Raw genomic sequence first — 18,458 nt, forward strand, 5'->3', positions numbered from 1 at the left:
AATTTTCAGGGAATATACATGTGGCTTTGAGTTAACCCTAAGGTTACAAATCTGCACATTATCTGACACATTAATAGCCATTAAATCATTTGCAAATTATATTTGGTTCAATTCATTAATTGAATTCACAGATGCTTGCCAAATCAAGTTTTTCCTTACCAATTTCTTTTGGGCTAAAATGGTTAGATACTTTCTATTCGAATTTCATAATTTCACCTTCAGTTGTTTACAGTCTTTAAGTCCAAAGATGGAAAACGTTTCAATAAATATTTCTAAAACTCTTTGGTAATGTTGGGTCCTGCTCCGTTTCAGTAACTTGGTTTTAACCAAATTATAAATATTCCCCCAAATTAGTATCTTATTTTACCAATTAATTAATTAAAAGAAAACAGCTAGGAAAAGAGTTTCCCTGGTTTCTGAGGGGTCTGATATTGTAGGTATTCTAGGAGTCTCATTAGAACTGCGGGCAGTCTACACTTTGGACAAATCTATTACAAGTCCAGCACGATCAATTCACAGAGATAATAGTGACCATGTATTTGCATTTCATGAATGGAGAAAAGAAAAAAATTATACAATATTAACAAACAATTTGATTATGGGATTTTGTTAGAGACTTTCTAATGCCTGGCTCTGATACAGGCACTTCCCGCATTCCAGAATTTTAGTATTTCCCAAATTCCTTAAACTCTTTAACCTACTGATATTCAAGCCCTCCACCCAACCCAAAAAGAATATATGTTAACTTCATTTAGAATTTCTGCCAAGGGCTATTTCTTGAAACGCTATCCCTTCTTTGAACCCGTGCATAGTGCAGCCACACTTCAAGACCCAGCACTCCTTTCATTTTTTTCCACATACCTCCATTGAGATAAGATGTGATCCTCTTTTGACCTTTGTAACTGTGGTACATAGTATACTCTGCCTTGCGTAATCATTATTTATGTTCTTATCTGAGCATCCATTAGAAAGTAAGCTCCGTAAGAGGAGGTGTCCTCTCCATCTCCTTCATCATCATCTCTCTAGGTAATGTTAGTCTCTTTTGTAATGCAGAATCTTAATAACTATCTGTTGACTGACTAGATAATTGGTTTCTAATATTTTTGGTGCAGTATTTGCATCTTGCTTACCTTTGTATTCGCTGAAGCACTTAGCAGAGTTTTGGGTGGAAAAAATTTTTCGATGAAAAAATGTGAAACTGAAAAGTTGAGAGTAAAAATTGCTAAAATTGTTTTAACAAAACAATAAAATTTAACTCTAGGAGTAACTGCACCTTAGAATCAATTGTGTTTGTCACCATTTCTAACAAAATTTGAGTTATGAAGACTGCTGTAATCTATATATTTTTAATCTTATACAGTGGATCAAAAAATCACCCTTCCTAAATTTTGTGAAGACTATGTAAAATATAACAAAAACAAAATTACATTTAGTTGATAATCAGCAGAGATGTCACAATAGTGCGTGTTACACATCCTCATTCATATAGGAATGAACTTGAAAAAAGTGCCTGCAGCAGCCCCAGTGCTTCTGAATTCCAGGGAAACCATCTCCTGTGCCTGACAAAGTCAACACTTGATTCTCCAATTTTTAAAGATACTTAGAAATAGAAATATACAATACACAGCTTTCTGTTATTTTTTTCTGAACACAAACCACTAAAAACTATGCTCTTCATCTCTTTTAATCTTTTTCTCTGTTCTGTAAAAGTGAAATTCATCCGGCCATTGGCTACTCTTTGTAGCTTTCTCTGCTATAATTACATGTAAGTGACTTTATAACTTACAAAATTATTTTTATATATTGTTTCCTGCTAATAATTAGGTCCAAATAGCCCCATAGGCTTTGAAATGGTCCTGACATCTGAACCCTGCTCTCCAATCCTAGAGGCTATGTGTGCAATTTCAGTCATATTTCCCCTTGGTGCTTTTGAACCAGCAAACTGCTCTCTTGGCTCATCTGACCTGACTAAAATGAGAAAAGGCATAAAATCTTCCAAGAAGGTGTGTACTAACAAGAGTTCGGACCCAATTCCAGCCACCAAGGGGGTTTAGATAAGGCTTAGGTACACAGTTCATCCTTTGGATCCTTTCATCCAACTCCAACCTTGGAACCTTTTGTGATTCCTTCATCTCTATTCACTTCACAGGATTACGTCCATCACTAATCATAATATAGGATTTTGCTTAGAAGTTTGATCAGCTTTAAAGTTTGCTGTAGCTCAGCACAGACCATACCCTTAGCTCTTTAGGGTGACAGGATAAAGGGATTCTTTGCCCTGCACACTCTAGGAATTAATTGAACCAACTATAAATAGCCATTCTAAGCAGAAAGGAAACACTCATGGCATTACCTTGAAATATATCATTTCAAGATTTCCTTGAGTTCTTTATGAGGGAAAAAAACCACATCTTCTCACTGGTGAATCTTCATTCCAATTAGTATAAGTGCACCTCAAATCCATTGGAGTCTACATTAATATTTTAAGATCTTTTACACATTGCAGGTAACTTGAGACTATAATAATGGATAGAAAGTAGTCTGTACAAACAATTCAAAAATACCCATATTTTTTAAGATATATTTTAAAATGTACTAGAACTTAAAATCTGGGAACTATAAATAATGGCATTTCCCCCTTCTTTCATATATATAAAGAGAGCAAAATCATATGTATATTTGTGCATATATATCCATATAGAACATGTATAAATACATGGACGTAGTAAAATGAGAAAGTATTACATATAGTGAAAGAAGAGAAATGTGCTATTTTAAAATAACAAAGGTATCATCAGTAGCACACTTAAGGAGGTTTTATATATGTGTACGCTCCTACTCTTACAGTTTATAAGGCATCGTGCTAGGCATTGGCAGGGAGAAGTGTGTAAGCACATCATCACTGGCTTCATTGAGACCACAGAGGTGAAACAGCTGCATCTAATTCCAAAGAGAAAATTTTAACAGTGTAATAAAGGAAAAGCAAACATATAAAATATTAAGAAAGTTATGAAGGAAGAGAAACCATGATTAAGGACCTAAAAAGTAAAGAGAAAATTTTCAATATGAAAAATTTCTAACAGTCTGAACTATGTGTATTTATGATAAAAGGACAATTTGGAGAGACTATCTAGTATCCAGATTTTAAAATGAATTTAAAATTTTGTTCAATCAATGTTTCTCATCTACATAGGTTTTTCAGAATACTTGAAATGTATTAGATGCTGAGGAATAATGTTCAGTGTTCTGACAAGAGTGGTTTGAGTTCAGAAGGAAAAAAAAAATAGAGCAAAGCTATGTGTCATGTATATTTTTAGTTCTAAATATGTTTAAAAACAGAAGGACCAAGCTTAGACTTTAGCAAGCACAGGGAATGGTTTCCCTGGAATTCAGAAACCCTACACAAAACCAAGAAGAGTTAATTGAACCATGACTGGAAAAATGCAAGCTATGAAATGCAGGACAATGGCTCAGTCCATTAATTAATTCATCATAAGACATAAGTTCTAATGTAATCCAAATAATAGCAGGGATTCAATGATTAGACAGTAAATGTTCCAATCTTCCATCGCAGGGAGAAAATTTAAAATTCACAGGAAGTGCCAAGGAATTTTGCAAATCAAGAACTTACTTCTAGACTTCTATAAGGAATGACTTTTCCTATCCAAAAGGACTAAAAACCTTATCCCATGTTTAGAGATTACATAACAAAGCTTACCTCTCAGAGGGAACACTTCTAGAGATGTAAAGATAGCAGTATGCACATATTACTGCTGGTAGAGAGCCAAAGTACATGAATTACAATCTAAACTCTCGTAACTGACCTGCACTTAACAGACTGGCTGCATTAATCAAAGCTCCCTGATTCTCTATAAAACATACTTATTGATGTCTACAGCTGGTTGACCAATCATGGCCAACCATCAAGTCTACGGCATACTTTGCACTTGTGCTTCCAAAATTGACTTGTATGCTAAGCAACAATATTTGCTTGTATCCAAAACTTTTATGCAGTTTTGCCTTTATTATTATAATTAAAGAATTTGATTAAATATTACATAAGCCTATGAAATATCTTGGCAAAGTGAAAGAGTTGTTGTTTCTATGAAATATAAATTGACTTCTTTGAAAATATTCAATAAAGGAGAATCAGTAAAAATTTTTTGCTGAATATTAGCTGTATTTGAGACATAAAGAGGGGAAAAATCATATGAATATAAAAGAAATCTAATTTCAGATTGTGTATCAGATGGCTGTGAGTTCGTGCTTCACACAAAAAAAGAAAAAGTAAAAACCAAGTAGAAACTATGGACATATTTTGAGGTGTACAAATGATAGAAAACTTAGAATTCCTTGGTCTTAGATTGAAAAAGTGGCAAGACAATGTGGGTTCAAAGTTAACATAAAATGTTTAAGTTATGAATTTTATCAGTTTTAATAATTCTCTGCTTTATTTGATTTAAAAAATATTTGACCAACTACTGGTCCCAACTGCATCAATATTTTAAAAATCAATAACGAGGGCCCTCCAGACAAACAGTGGTCATGATACGCACAGGTCTGTGATAGCGGCATAAGAGCCCTGTGGCAACAATAGAAGAAATGTCAGAACCAGCTCATCCTGCTTCCTTAAATATATGTATTAAGATTAAAAATCAAAATCTTTTAAAGAAGTTCCTAAAGATGGATCACAGAACACACACGCTGTATTCTCTACAGTTTATTGTATTTAATCACATATAGTCAAATATCTAGAATGCTCATTACAGAATATTGATGTAGTCATTTCAAAAGTCAAAGCAACTCTTTTTCTTTTAGTTTGTAAAGAACCCATTCCAAGTGTTGTCATTTATAGATGCCTGGACTGGGATGCTGGACCATATTTCAAAGACTGCTAGATATACCCCCAAATTAGTTCTCTTTTTCTCTGGCTGAACATTTACATTTGTCAGCTTGTCTTGCACTAGGAATGGCCATATGACTAAGTTTTCTCCAACAGGATGTAAGTTGAAATGATGCCTAGGTTATGAAAACTTTCATCCCATGATCCTCTGTGCCCTTCTTTATGACACCAGCTAAAAGCAGATGAAACCATACCCCTAGGAGTACTCAGCATGAATACCTATAAGGGACTGTTTCTTGAGAGGGAAATAAACTTGTGTCTTGTTGAGCCATGAAATTTTGGGTCTGTTTTTTAAAACAGCTAGTATGATTCTAATTCAGATCCTTTTTGATTATCCACAGACAAAATCGGGCTCTCCCCAACATAGATTTGTGTTCTTTATAAAACTGTGTCTTAACGAAGAGTATTTCTGAGTAGGAGAGCTATATGTAACAGAGGCACAGAAGACGGCATGGTGACTGCACACATAGCAGTTTTGTAGAAAGGCTCAAATGATTATTTGGGCAAGTCTTATTCTTAGGAGTAAAGACATGCATATAGGAAAAAGCTGGAAACAAAATTTAGGATCAGGATTAGTAGATTAAAGAATAATATACCTGCTTTTCACATCACTTGGTGCTGTGTAATTATTTGGTTTAAGTATGGTTTTCAGTTTTTTCCATTTCAAGATACTTTCTTCCCTTTGTGGATAAAAATTAAAATATATATGTGGGGGGGGGGAAATAGCTTGAGACTGTGTGAATATCCTGTGTCTGGGCAATTTTTGCTCTGTGTCTTTAGTGTTTATGTGTTATGATTATGTTATTAGTGTTATGATTCTTGCCTGAATTATTACTACTGTGGATGTTAAATGTTAACTTTATAATTTTTGCACTTTGTATCAGTTGTTATTCTTCTGTTAATAGCAGCTTTCCCTTCTTCATTCACCTAAAAATATTAGGATTCATATATATTCATGGCTTCTTTATTAAATTTATAATATATGTTTCCATTATTCATTTTGATGCATAAATTGCCCTAAATTTGGCCAGTTGCAACACCCTCAGGTTGGTTTCTGTGTTATTTTGAAATGTACTCTTTGGTTTTGAGCATCTTCTTACTCTGTGAATCAAGATGTTTCAGGCTCAACTTGTGCTTTCCCAAGTCACCTGTGGAATGAAACATTTCTCTGAAGACCAGTGGTTCTTTCTAAGGGAAAGCAGTTTTTAGAAACAAAGTCTTGATGCTCAGTGTGCTAATTACTACTGAGTATCATTGTTTTTAAGATGCATACTTAGACCAAGTTAAAAAAAAAATAGATGGATAGGTGATAGATATTTTAAATCATGGGTTCATGTTAATTCTGGGGTTTCTTCTCCACCTTTACCCCATTTCATATTTCTATTTCTCTTTCCCCAAAATGATAACACAAATATTTACCCATCCTACAATACGTAAAAAATAATTTGGAATAGCTACTCCAGTACCAACATCAAGCCTACTAACTAAAATGCAATTGTTTTTATCCTTAGGTTATAATCCCTTTGAAAGTGTAAAACAGAATACTCTGTTCAAAATGCGTTTAGATTTAGTCTTTTGCTATACATCTGATTAAAAGTTAGATTCTGATTTTTATTTGTTTCAGTTTTAGTATTTTTCACTCCATAATTATTTACTTATTTTTGAATGAGTATAAAGTTATTCTAGAGTAAAAGGCAAAAGTATATAAAAAGATAGACAAGTCTCATCTTCTCTAACTCTAATACCTCATAACAACCTACCCCTTGTAGATAACCAACTTCACTAGTTCCTGGCTTATTCTTTCGAAGTTTCTGTTTGTAAACATATGCAAATACAAATAAATATTCTTATTTGTTTACACAAAGATAATACATGAACATATATATAAAGATAGCATACTATACAGGTATGTGTGTATATATACATTTTATATAAATACATAATTACATATGTGTGCATGTGTGAAGTATGATACCTTTTATATATAATCTTTTGAACTTTGCTTTTCACTTAAAAAGATATACTGGAAATCATTATCAATCTTAATGAAGATTTAAACATATTTTGGGGGGAAGGGGAGAACCAGCTGAATAGGAATCCACTGTCCGTGCATTTAAGTTGTTGCAATGTTTTGAAACTTATATAAAATCCTGCAATGAATAAACTCATGCATATGTTTTCTCACACTTTTGAGCTATATATTCAGGATAAATTCCTAGTAGGACAGCTTGGTCAAATGATAACTACATACATACTGCAGTAATATTTTGCCAAACTCTTTCCAGTATGGATGTTATCATTCTACATTCTCATTAGAATCATACGAGATGATTTATTTTCTCACAACTGTATGAGCAGAGCATGTTGTCAAGCTCTCAAATTTTTGCCATTTGGAGAGGTGAGAGAGAGACAAGTATATTTTTAATTTGCATTTTTCTTATTAGGAATGAAATTGACTATATTTTCATCTAAGAGCCTTTTGTATGTCTTTTATTGTGTCAAATGGCTATTTATGTCTTTTGCCCACTTTATGAGCTTTTGATCTTCCTCCTTATTTAAAAAATGTGATTTATATTAGGGATTTTAGCCCTTTATCTGTGATGTAATTTGCCAATATTTTCTTTATTTTCATAATTGGCCTTTTAACTTTGATTTGTTAGTATTTGTCATGAAATATTTCTTTATATTATGCAGTCAAATTTATCAATTTCAAATATGTTGAATCTAGATTTTGAGTCAGTGTTAAAAAATATTCCTCTACAGTCATATTACAAATGAATTCAATTTTTTTTGCTTCTAGTACTTTTGTCATGAATTAAAATGAACAAAAATCTAATGCATCACATCTGATGGATTTGGTGTAATTTCTTATGTATAAGAAGGGGTACAGACCCAAATTGATCTTTTTATTTAAAATTTCTCTTTAATGGTTTGAGATGCCACTTTAACTATATAAACATAAAAAAAAATAAAATAAAAACAAATCCTATATATTTGGGTCTATTTCTAAATGTTTCTATTGTGTCTTCCTGCTCTATTCATGTGCTGTCATCACTGTTTCTCTTTTTTTTTTTCTGAGTTATGTGTACATATTTATTATCCTATATGAGCTTTAGCATCAATTCATCTGGCATCAGTAAAATACTTGTTGATATTTTTATGGGTACCAGCTAATTTAACTAATTCACTTTACTATCAATTTTCTCACTTAGGGAGAGATTATATCTTTCTGATGTTAAGAAATCCTATCCAGGAATGATAGATGTCTGTCCATTTGTTCAAATCTACTTGTATTGGAGTGGTTTGTTTTATAGCAATAGCTAACTAATACAGAAGGCTATTGACTTTTTATATTAATTTTACATCTTATTTTTTATCTTATTGAATTATTGCACTGTTTAAATTATTTTTAACATTGATTCTCCAGGATTTTCTAAGTATACTATTATGTCATTTGCAAATAATCTTACTTCTCTTTCAGTTCCATGCTTTTATGTGTTACCTTAATTCCAATGGCTAATATCTCCTATATAGGGTCAAACAGTTGGAGAAGTAGTAGGCACCTCTGCCTAATTCCTGAGTTTAGTGGGGATGCCTCTACAACTTTTCCAGTAGAGAAGTCTATGGCTTTAGGATTGAGGTATTCCTATTTCACTGAATTAAGAAAGTATCCATATTTTCTTTTATTATTGAGTGTTTGTGGGAAATGGATGTTAAGTGTTTTGGAGAACTCAATATTTATAGAAATATTCAGGTGATTTTTTTCCTCAGATCTATTAATGTGATGAATCATATTAATATATTTTCTCATATTGAACATCTTGCATTCCTGAAATAAATCTTAGTGGGTCATTTGGTATAATTATCATAATATAGTATTGAATTCTGTTGCTACTATTTTATTTAGGATTTTTACATAAATATTTGTAACTGAGGTTACTTGGCAGATTTTTTTTTTTATCTTTATAAGGCTTTACTATCAATGTTACAGTTGCTTCATACAAAGAGATTTAGAAAGTTGTGTCATTTTCTAAATTCCGTAAAAATGTATGTAGCCTTGGTATGGTATGGTATTTGAAGGTTCTGTAGAATTTCAACCCTGTGAAACCATCTAGGCTTCTTGCTTTGTGTGTGGTAGTTTTTGATGACATTTAATTTTTTTTTTTTAACGAAAAGTGTTCTCCTTAAGCAAAACATTTTTTCAAAGACATTGAAAATATGTACAAATTTCACAAACTGCCTAAATCTTTCTTTCTCATAACGAAAGTCTAATGACACCTGTATATACAGAAGCCACAAATAGTGATGTAAAGGCACTAATGACAATGAAACACACCCTCGTCTAAGCCACACTCTGGAACGTGTTTACTTGTGAATATGAACTATGCCAGAAAGTACACTTAAAATGTAATGGAATCCACAGAACGAAGTATAATCCCAAAGGCTAACAGTAAAATATCAGGGTCATGCGGCCCACATGTTGGTGAAAACAAATGGTACTCCAGCTTTTTCTCCTCTTTAAGAGGCATGAACATTCAAATGTGATATTTCTAAACACCCATGAAGGCCGTACAAGAATGTTTTGATACACTGAAAGTAAAATTGTGCAATTACTTGATATGGCATTTTTCAAAAGCTTTTGTTAGACTTGTAGCACACCTCTTCCACTGTTTTCCAACTTGAAAATTACTGCCTGATGGGTACTCTAAGTATATTCTCTAAGTGAATCCTAAATGTGAGAAGAGAAGAAGGAAAAGAGAGGTGTACTTATTGTCAGAATACAGAGATGGGCTGTGTGGAGGACAGAATGGAGAGATCAGTGCAATTCTGGTTTCCGCAAGGATCTGTAGGGATAACCCTATAATACTGCAAGATCCTATCAACCTGAATGATACAAGTAATTGATTTTCCTTTTTTGGAGGGGAGGAAGAGGGATTGGATTCAGCTGCTTGTGTTATAGTGTTAAGTTTTAAAAATATAAAACTGACAGTATAATGATATAACACTCTCACTGGAATAGGGGTGATTACCTGGCAAATGGAATGATTTTATTGCCTTTTCAGAAGCTAATACATAGGCAATCTCTTTCTCTTTCTCTCTTTCTTAAAACTCACATAGCATATGATCATACATGCATATATTCTATTTATACTCTATATGTTCTCTATGTATGTGTCTGTGTTTATATAGATAAATATTTGTGTGTTCTATAGGTATATATTATTCACACACAAAGAAGAAAAGGATAAAGGGTAAAAAACATTATCACTTGCTTTGAGGGTATTTATAATCTGTTAGGGGTAAGAGTCATTTTTGATATCTTATAATGATATGAGATAGAATAAAATATAGGTTAAATAGAGTTACAATCATTGTAGTGTGGAAATACTAGTGAAAGGAGTGATTACTTTTGATATATGGAGTGAGCAGAGAAACAAAGAAAACACAAACAGTTCAATTAAAATAGTTATCTCTGAGCTGAACCTGGAACAACAGGGTTTCAATATATAATGATAACGATGGTGGTGGTGGCTTGCGTATGTATGTGTACATGTTGTTGAGGGGTGTGGTTGTGTTCCAGGCTGACAAACACAGAGTTACACAAATACATCACTTACTTACATGCTGTCAACTTAGCTATCCTTTCAGCATTGAATAAAACCTTCTGTCAGACACTTCAAGGTCTTTGGCTGAAACTACAGCCACTGGTAGAGAGTGATGTGTTGTGGAACTTTTTCTTCCAGCCAAAATGACTAGTACCTGTGGTGCTGAGTTACTTTTCCTTCCACCTGGACATGTAGGAGCAGATCACTTTCAGGAGTCTCTGCTAACCAGGCTGCAATGAGGAAAGTTATTAAGGGGATGGCCTCCGCATTTTTTCCTTTAAGAAACTCACCCAAAGCAAGGAACAAAATGCGGCAATCACTATTCAAGACAGTGTCAAAATCATTCAGACATCAAAACAGGCTATTGGAGTTCACGTGTTCTTTAATACGAACAGCTACTATCTTCCCTTTAGCTTAATTAAGGGGTTGCATATCCTTACAATTAAAGATAATTGCAGAGTGTAAAAACTGCATTGTGATTATAGAAACACCGAATGAAGCTTGGTGACTACAAGACAAAGACCTCATCAACTGAACACCTTGGAAGTGTGTAGCCTTTAAAATACAATTCCTCCTCCCTACAGCTTTTTCTTTTTATAGAGCCCCCTTCTTTCTTTATTCCCAACAGAAATACATTGTTCAAAGTCTTGACTGATTGGAAACTAAGCTGTGGTTTTTCCTTAATTTTTTTTTAAGTTCATAAGTATCAATGGTGCTTCTTTAAATCATTTAGAAGTTGAGTTTGTTCTAAAATCAGAGTTCATTGCATTATTGTTTTGTGGTTCCTTTGGAAACCCTGTCAAAAATATCTTGCTAAATCTCATTTTGTTAAATAATGTCAGTATCTTTCACTTAAAATTATTTACGTAGACAGAAGAAGCCAGCTTTAGATGCTATGAAATGTGAAGCACAGGTATTTTTGCCTGATCAGGCACATAGCTTCAATTTAGGGGCACTGCAATAGAAAGAGCAAGGTGATTTTTTTTTTTTTTTTTTTGCATACTGAATAGGCACTCTAGCTTGATAAACATCATGTTGGATTTTTCTCTCTGAGACTTTATATAAAGATTTGTAGAACTAACTTACTTGGATAAAAGAAGGAGGGTAAAAGAAATTGTAAAGAAGCCTGTTGAATTTCTCTTTAAATTGACAGAGGCCAATTTCTATCATAAGTTTATATGAGCTTCTCTAAAGAAAAGGTACACGTATTGCAATGCCACAAGCCACGAGCGTGTTCTCTTTCTTGAATGAAATATGAGTATTCAATAAAACAACAAATTGGCAAAGAGCTAAATCTTTAAACTGCTTCAGCTACATGTCATCGTTTACTTACAAGACCTGATCAGCTTTATTTATCAAAGAAGCATCCAGCAGTGTCCCTCAAGCTAAGCACATGAAGTCAACAAAGCGACAGGACTCAAAAAGTGGTGAACGAATAACTGTAAATAAAAATCTCCAAGGAGAGTTCATTTGGAAAAGAAAAAATCAATTGGTAAATAAACAAACATCTGGGCAATCTTCTAAAAAGTTGTCAATTCCCAAAAATGAATAAGGTCATCTTCGCGTCCTATCCAATGTGTCGTTGGTCAGTGGTAACACTTCAAACTATCAAAGTGAGTTCGTGGAAATGCATATAAATTAGACATTGATTTGGGCTTAATATATTCATTTTCTAAATAATATGCAAATTTGTGTAAACCTAGATTTTTAAAATAAGATTTAAAGGCTGTAAACTGCAATCTCACAGTTTACATGTTAATGTGGTAATTCAATTCAACGAACAAAGTACTGTGCTGGGTATTATGGGAGCATTACCATACCATTTAGGGAACATACAACTAGGAGGTGAGATAGGAAGAATAAAGTGTAATTTTGCCCCTGATATTATACCTATATTAGCAGTTAATGCAAAATGAGATAACATATGGAACAACTAACACGTGTAAGGTGTCTTTTTCTTTATATGACACCGTCCTTTAATGTGGACTTTCCTGTAACATCGCCATTGAACCTTTGGTGGATAAGAGTTGGAAATAATATCTTGCTTTCTTTCTTACTTTAAATGAGAAAATTTTCTCTGGATAAACTATACATTTATCCATTTTTGAATCAATTCTTCTTTATGTAAAATTCTATGTGTTTCATATTTTAGGTTGTGGTTTTAACAATTGAGTTGAACCACACCGCCGCCATCGTAGGTCACATGCATGCTCCAGGCAAAGGCCTGTCCCAGTTGGCTCTGCCCTACCACCGCAGCACTCCCATCAGGCTGAAGCTGACGTCTGATGACATAAAGGAGCAGATCTACAAACTGGCCAAGAAGGGCCTGACGCCCTCGCAAATTGGTGTGATCCTGAGAGACTCACATGGTGTTGCACAAGTACGTTCTGTGACAGGCAATAAAATCTTGAGAATTCTTAAGTCCAAATGACTTGCTCCTGATCTTCCTGAGGAGCTCTATCATTTAATGAAGAAACCTGTTGCTGTTCGAAAGCATCTTGAGGGAAACAGAAAGGATAAAGACGCTAAATTCCGTCTGATTCTGCTTTAGAGCCTTATTCACCGGTTGGCTCGATATTACAACACCAAACGAGTCCTCCCCTCCTCCCCCACTGGGAATACAAGTCATCCATAGCCTCTGCCCTGGTGGCATGAATTTGTCTGTTTACTCAAGCAATAAAATCATTGTTTAACTAGAAAAAAAAATGAGTTGATGAATTGTTCACTGCTTTCACTGAATTTGCCTTAGTAAACACTGACTTCAACTGACAATATTTGGCATCAACATACAATTCACTTTCATAGAATGATCATATAAAATACATTGAAAAGAATGAAAAATGGTGAAAAGGATAAGGCTATTAAAAAACAAAAAGCAGACAAAAACACAGCAACCACTCACTGAGCACAATGGGAATTTTCTGATGACTTAATCCATCCACTTAAGGCGGTGTATCCACAGAAATTTCAAACATAGCACAACGCTTTTTCCTATTAATGAAGTGTATAGACCAGCCGCATGTATCCTATTTCAATGAGTTACTATTTTTACTTTGTCAGTTGTATTATGCAAGTATAGCAGAGTGATAGGAAACCTGGGAATTCACACCTTTTGACCTTCTGTCTTTGTGAAGCATTTATTTACAGTCCTTTTATATATGGTAGTTTCTTTAATTCTCAGATCTATCTTGCAGAGCAAATATACTTATTATACTATTTGTTCAACGGAGACAACGGAAACTCAAAAAGATTAATGATTTGGCCTAATTCACAAAGGTACTGAAGGGCAGTACTTGAATGGCAAGCCACATTTTTAGGATCTCAGAAAACAACCTCTTCCCACTCTACCTGTCTGCCTTGATTAAGATCAGGAGATATAACAAACAACTGTGAATCTCTCATTTTAAGTAACCAAGGGGAATTTTCTTCATTCTCTTATTTCCTTCCTTTTATAACTGTACTTTAAAATTCAGGAATAAGGTTATCTTTTAGTCATACAATATTAAGAATCAAAATAAGACCTTTAAAACAATTACTGTTATGCATTCTGATAGGAATACAGATGTGATTCTATGGAGGCTAAGATTCTCACACATTAAGTTTAGGACATATCCATCATTGATCAATAAGAATTTATTGTGTTATTTTCATAGGATCTAGACTGCTCTGGGTGCCACAGGAGATAGAAAAATAACATATTCAATTCAGAAAATAAGAAAAATAACATATTCAATTCAGAAAATATATATTGAGCATCTATTTTATTCTATGCATTACAAGAGAAAGAGCAGAGGTTTAGGAAGCAAGAAGAATTTCACCAGGAGAATATACAGATGAAAAAGACCTAAAACTATTATTTGAAAATTTTAAGTCTGATTATAGAAACACAACTGACACATACGAAGCGATTCAAGGAACTGAATTTGATGTGAGGTCTAAAAATCATGACAATCCTAGGGTTTAATAAGCTATGTTCATTAAAATTCAGAAAGAATATTAGTAACACAACTATTTAAGACATTTAATCAACCTTAATTTGAAGGTAGAAAACTGGTTGATATTCATATTCATGAATTTATGTGTGGTTTTTAAGAGCATCATAAAATCTGTATATCAAGTCCATTAGATGAATTTAGGTAACTTCAGTAGACAAAATCCAATTAAGTCACTTCTTAGAGGAAAAGTAAATATAATATATGATCTCCAATATTTCCCAACTATATCATATGGTTTATTTCATAGAGTTTAAGAGAGTAAAACACATGCCTATCTAATCACGGACCCACCAACCCATCACGGCACATACTTTGTGATGTTTCCCAGGAAGTGGTGATGAATTTACTCCAATGACATTTGTTCAGCCTGTTTACACAAACTACAATATTTGCATCTAGCTTGGCTGGGGTATTAAGGTGGGAAAAGGAGCAGCAGGAAGGCAAAACTATGGTCATGAAACAAAATAAAAATGACTGTCAAAAGAGGAACAAAGCTTATGGACTCATTAAGCTGGCATTCTTTTTCTCTCTGCTAAGTAACCACATTAGCATTCTAGTAGCACATATTCTTCATTTTAATCTGTATTTAAATAAAGATGATTTTTCTTTGCAGAGTCATAATCAGCATCAACTTTTTTTGAGATATCACAGCTTCTCTCCATTAAGTATTAAACAGTAAAAAGAAACTTAAAATTAATGAACTATCTTGAGTATATTCAAAGGTGTAAACTGCGTGGGTGGCAAATCTGAGAATGTTGGTATAGCAAGACTGGTATCGTATACTCTATCCCCCACTCAAGTACATAACAAACTATGATTCATGACATCGAAATCCACTTCTTTCGAATTTGCATATGCTTTGGTTCCTTTTAACCTCTACCCATTCACTCTGCTGATGCTCGTCATCATTAAATATATATTTACATCAACTTTTACTGTGGCCACATAAAAATACTCTTCCCTAGTGCTAGAAAAAGTAAAGAGAATTAATGAGTGTCACCGTTCAGACATAAAACCAATTAACCTTGATATATGTACGTCTTATTCAACAGGAGGTAACATTTTCATATTTAAATTCTAAAATTTGGGGGTGACAGGTCTAATCCTGTCAACAGTTTATTTTGTTTGTTTGTTTCTTCTCTCCATAATGTGGCTAGGAAAAAACCAGAAACATGTATCTGTAACAGAAAGATTATTGCTGAGAGATTGCCTGGGCAGCTCTCAAAAAGGAGAAGTTTAAGAGAAAATTCTGCATGACCCCTCACCTTGTATGTGTTCAGCTTTTAAAAAGTGGCTGGGGGCTTCCCTGGTGGCGCAGTGGTTGAGAGTCCGCCTGCTAATGCAGGGGACACGGGTTCGTGCCCCGGTCCGGGAAGATCCCACATGCCGCGGAGTGGCTGGGCCCGTGAGCCATGGCCGCTGAGCCTGCGCGTCCGGAGCCCGTGCTCCGCAACGGGAGAAGTCACAACAGTGAGAGGCCCGCGTACCGCAAAAAAAAAAAAAAAAAAAAAAAAAAAAAAAAAGTGTCTGGATCTGTAGTTTGCGCCTATACCTAGAACAGACAGATGATGCAAGGCATTATTTTTCCCCTAAGATAAATGATATAAATGTCCTCTAATGTATGATTTCCACTTACAAAAAAAACTTTGGCATAATTGTGAGGGATCGGCCATTTGATAGTATTATAACAATACGCTTCATGGAATAATACATTTATTGTGGCTTTAGCATCATTCAGATCCAAATATCAGCCCAGCTGTGCATTTAATAGCTGTGATTTTGATGCTTTTGAGGCTTAATGTTCTCATCTTAGAAAAGGGAATAACAAAAACTACCTATTTGATTTTTGTGATAATTAAGCAAGATAAGTGAGAACCATCACATTCTCCCATTCAAGGGGCCACCATTTATATAATATATAAATAAGTAGTGCCTCTTGGCATTGTGAAATATGGTAGGCTTGAGTAACATGTGAAAAGCCCTTGCCTCACAGTTACAAGTAGATGCTCAATATTTGTATTATTCAATACCACTGCAATAACAAAAACAGTGTGAACTTGACATCCTTTGCATATCAAAACACTTGTTTACTGAGCACAGCCACTATATCTTATGCCTGTTTTGGATTTCACATGCCTAGGACAATGTCTGGCTCATAGAACTAGCTCAGTATCAATATGTTGAATAGATGAAGATAACATTAATCTTGTATGATTGGTAGATCAGGAGGCCTTTGAAAAGCTTTATCCTTCAGTAAGAATTCCCAAAGAGTTTATGAATAAGAACAGGTATGACCTGGGGCACAGCTCTTTTGTTCCCGAAAGTGAAATAAGCTTTTGTGAATTTTTATTATGAGGATATATGTGTTAATGGTATACACGTAGCCTTCTCAAACTTAAAGTAATGCTAGTGTATGTGTGGGTGTGTGTTCTGAATTTAAAAAGAGCGTGGACGTGGGCCAAATAAATACATGATGCTGGCATTAAAGCACAGACAGATTTAAAGAATTGTAAGAAAACATTCAAAAGGGGAAATGAAATTTAATTTATGAAGTTAATAATTTACTGTTTTTTCTGTTTGGGGGGATCTATACCAATGATATTTTCTGGAACTGTCTACAAGGAGCACTATGCTCCCTGTAAGCAGCCCTCTCTGAAGATGGTGTTCTTCACTAGAGGTCGAATTTCTGCATGAAGCGTGACTCTTAAACTCACATCTTTGTTTCCATCAACTTTTTAAATATGAAGAAGAGATTGGCTTTTACAGCTTTGTCACTCGCACTGTCAGAAGCCTTTGAGCATGATGAGGAAACTGAGTTTCAGAGAAATAATACGGCTTCTTCCAATGTTACACAGTAGCAGGGTAGCTGGTACTACTGCACAGGTCTCCTCCTCATCCAGACTTGCCCCCTGACTTAACCCTACTCTCAGTGATGAGTTAAAACCAGATAAGGAACTACTTGTCTTCAGTAGGTATATTCATCCTGGATACCTAAATTTCTTTTATTCGACCAATGTACATTTAATACATCAACAATATCAAAATGGCATCAAAGTAAACTGGGAAATTGTCTTTCACCGATTTCTGTCTCTGAGTCTACCACAATCCATGTCCAAAACAAAAGTTGTAACTAGCACCATCTGCTTTAGAGTATATTTCCAAGTCACAGTATTCTAACTCCTTCATGAAAGTTTAGCATTTGTCAAGTTACCAGTGAGTTCACTAGCCCGACAGAGAGAGAATAGCATGCCCTATATGTTCACTCTGTCCAAGTTGTACTAGTCAGTTTCACTCACAGAAACTCAGAGTCAGAAGGGACCTAAAAACTAAAGGTCATGGATTCCAGCCCTAACAGGTTGTGGGATCCTAAAGATTCGAGTCCCAATTCAACTTTACCAATCTTGAGCATTTAAACTTGTGCTCAAGGTAAATCTTTGTTAAGTCTCAGTTTCTTCCTCTATGAAATTAAGACAATAGTGGTTCTCAACTCATAGTGATATTGAAAGGATTAATAACTCATGAGGTTACGTAAAGGAGCTGGCCCTTTCTCACACTTCAGATTCAGTTTAAATGTCAGCTCCTCTGAAAGTTCTTCCCTAATTACCTTATTTAAATTGGTCTTTCTGCTATTCTTTTTAACCCATCATCCTGCTTATCTTCTTTATAACATAATCTGTGATAAATGATCTGTTCATCTGCTCATTAGTTTAGCCTCTGTCCCCCCCACAAATCCATAAGCTTTATGAAGCCTGGGTCTGTCTGTATTCTCAAAACCAAGCGGGATAATGCTTCACATAAAACAAATATTAGGGACTTCTCTGGTGGCGCAGTGGTTAGGATTCCACACTCCCAATTCAGGGGGCCCGGGTTAGATCCCTGGTCGGGGAACTAGATCCCACACGCATGCCGCAACTAAGAGCTCGTGCGCCGCAACTAAGAGTTCGTGTGCCGCAC

At 34.6% G+C, this 18,458-nt stretch overlaps 1 pseudogene; it reads left to right on the forward strand.

Annotated features, from left to right (window-relative positions):
- Positions 1–10,422: 10,422 nt before the first annotated feature.
- Positions 10,423–13,164, forward strand: LOC132429179 (small ribosomal subunit protein uS15-like; annotated as a pseudogene).
- The last annotated feature ends 5,294 nt before the right edge of the window (positions 13,165–18,458 follow it).

This window comes from Delphinus delphis, chromosome 8, assembly GCF_949987515.2.
Source record: "Delphinus delphis chromosome 8, mDelDel1.2, whole genome shotgun sequence".
Taxonomy (NCBI): domain Eukaryota; kingdom Metazoa; phylum Chordata; class Mammalia; order Artiodactyla; family Delphinidae; genus Delphinus; species Delphinus delphis.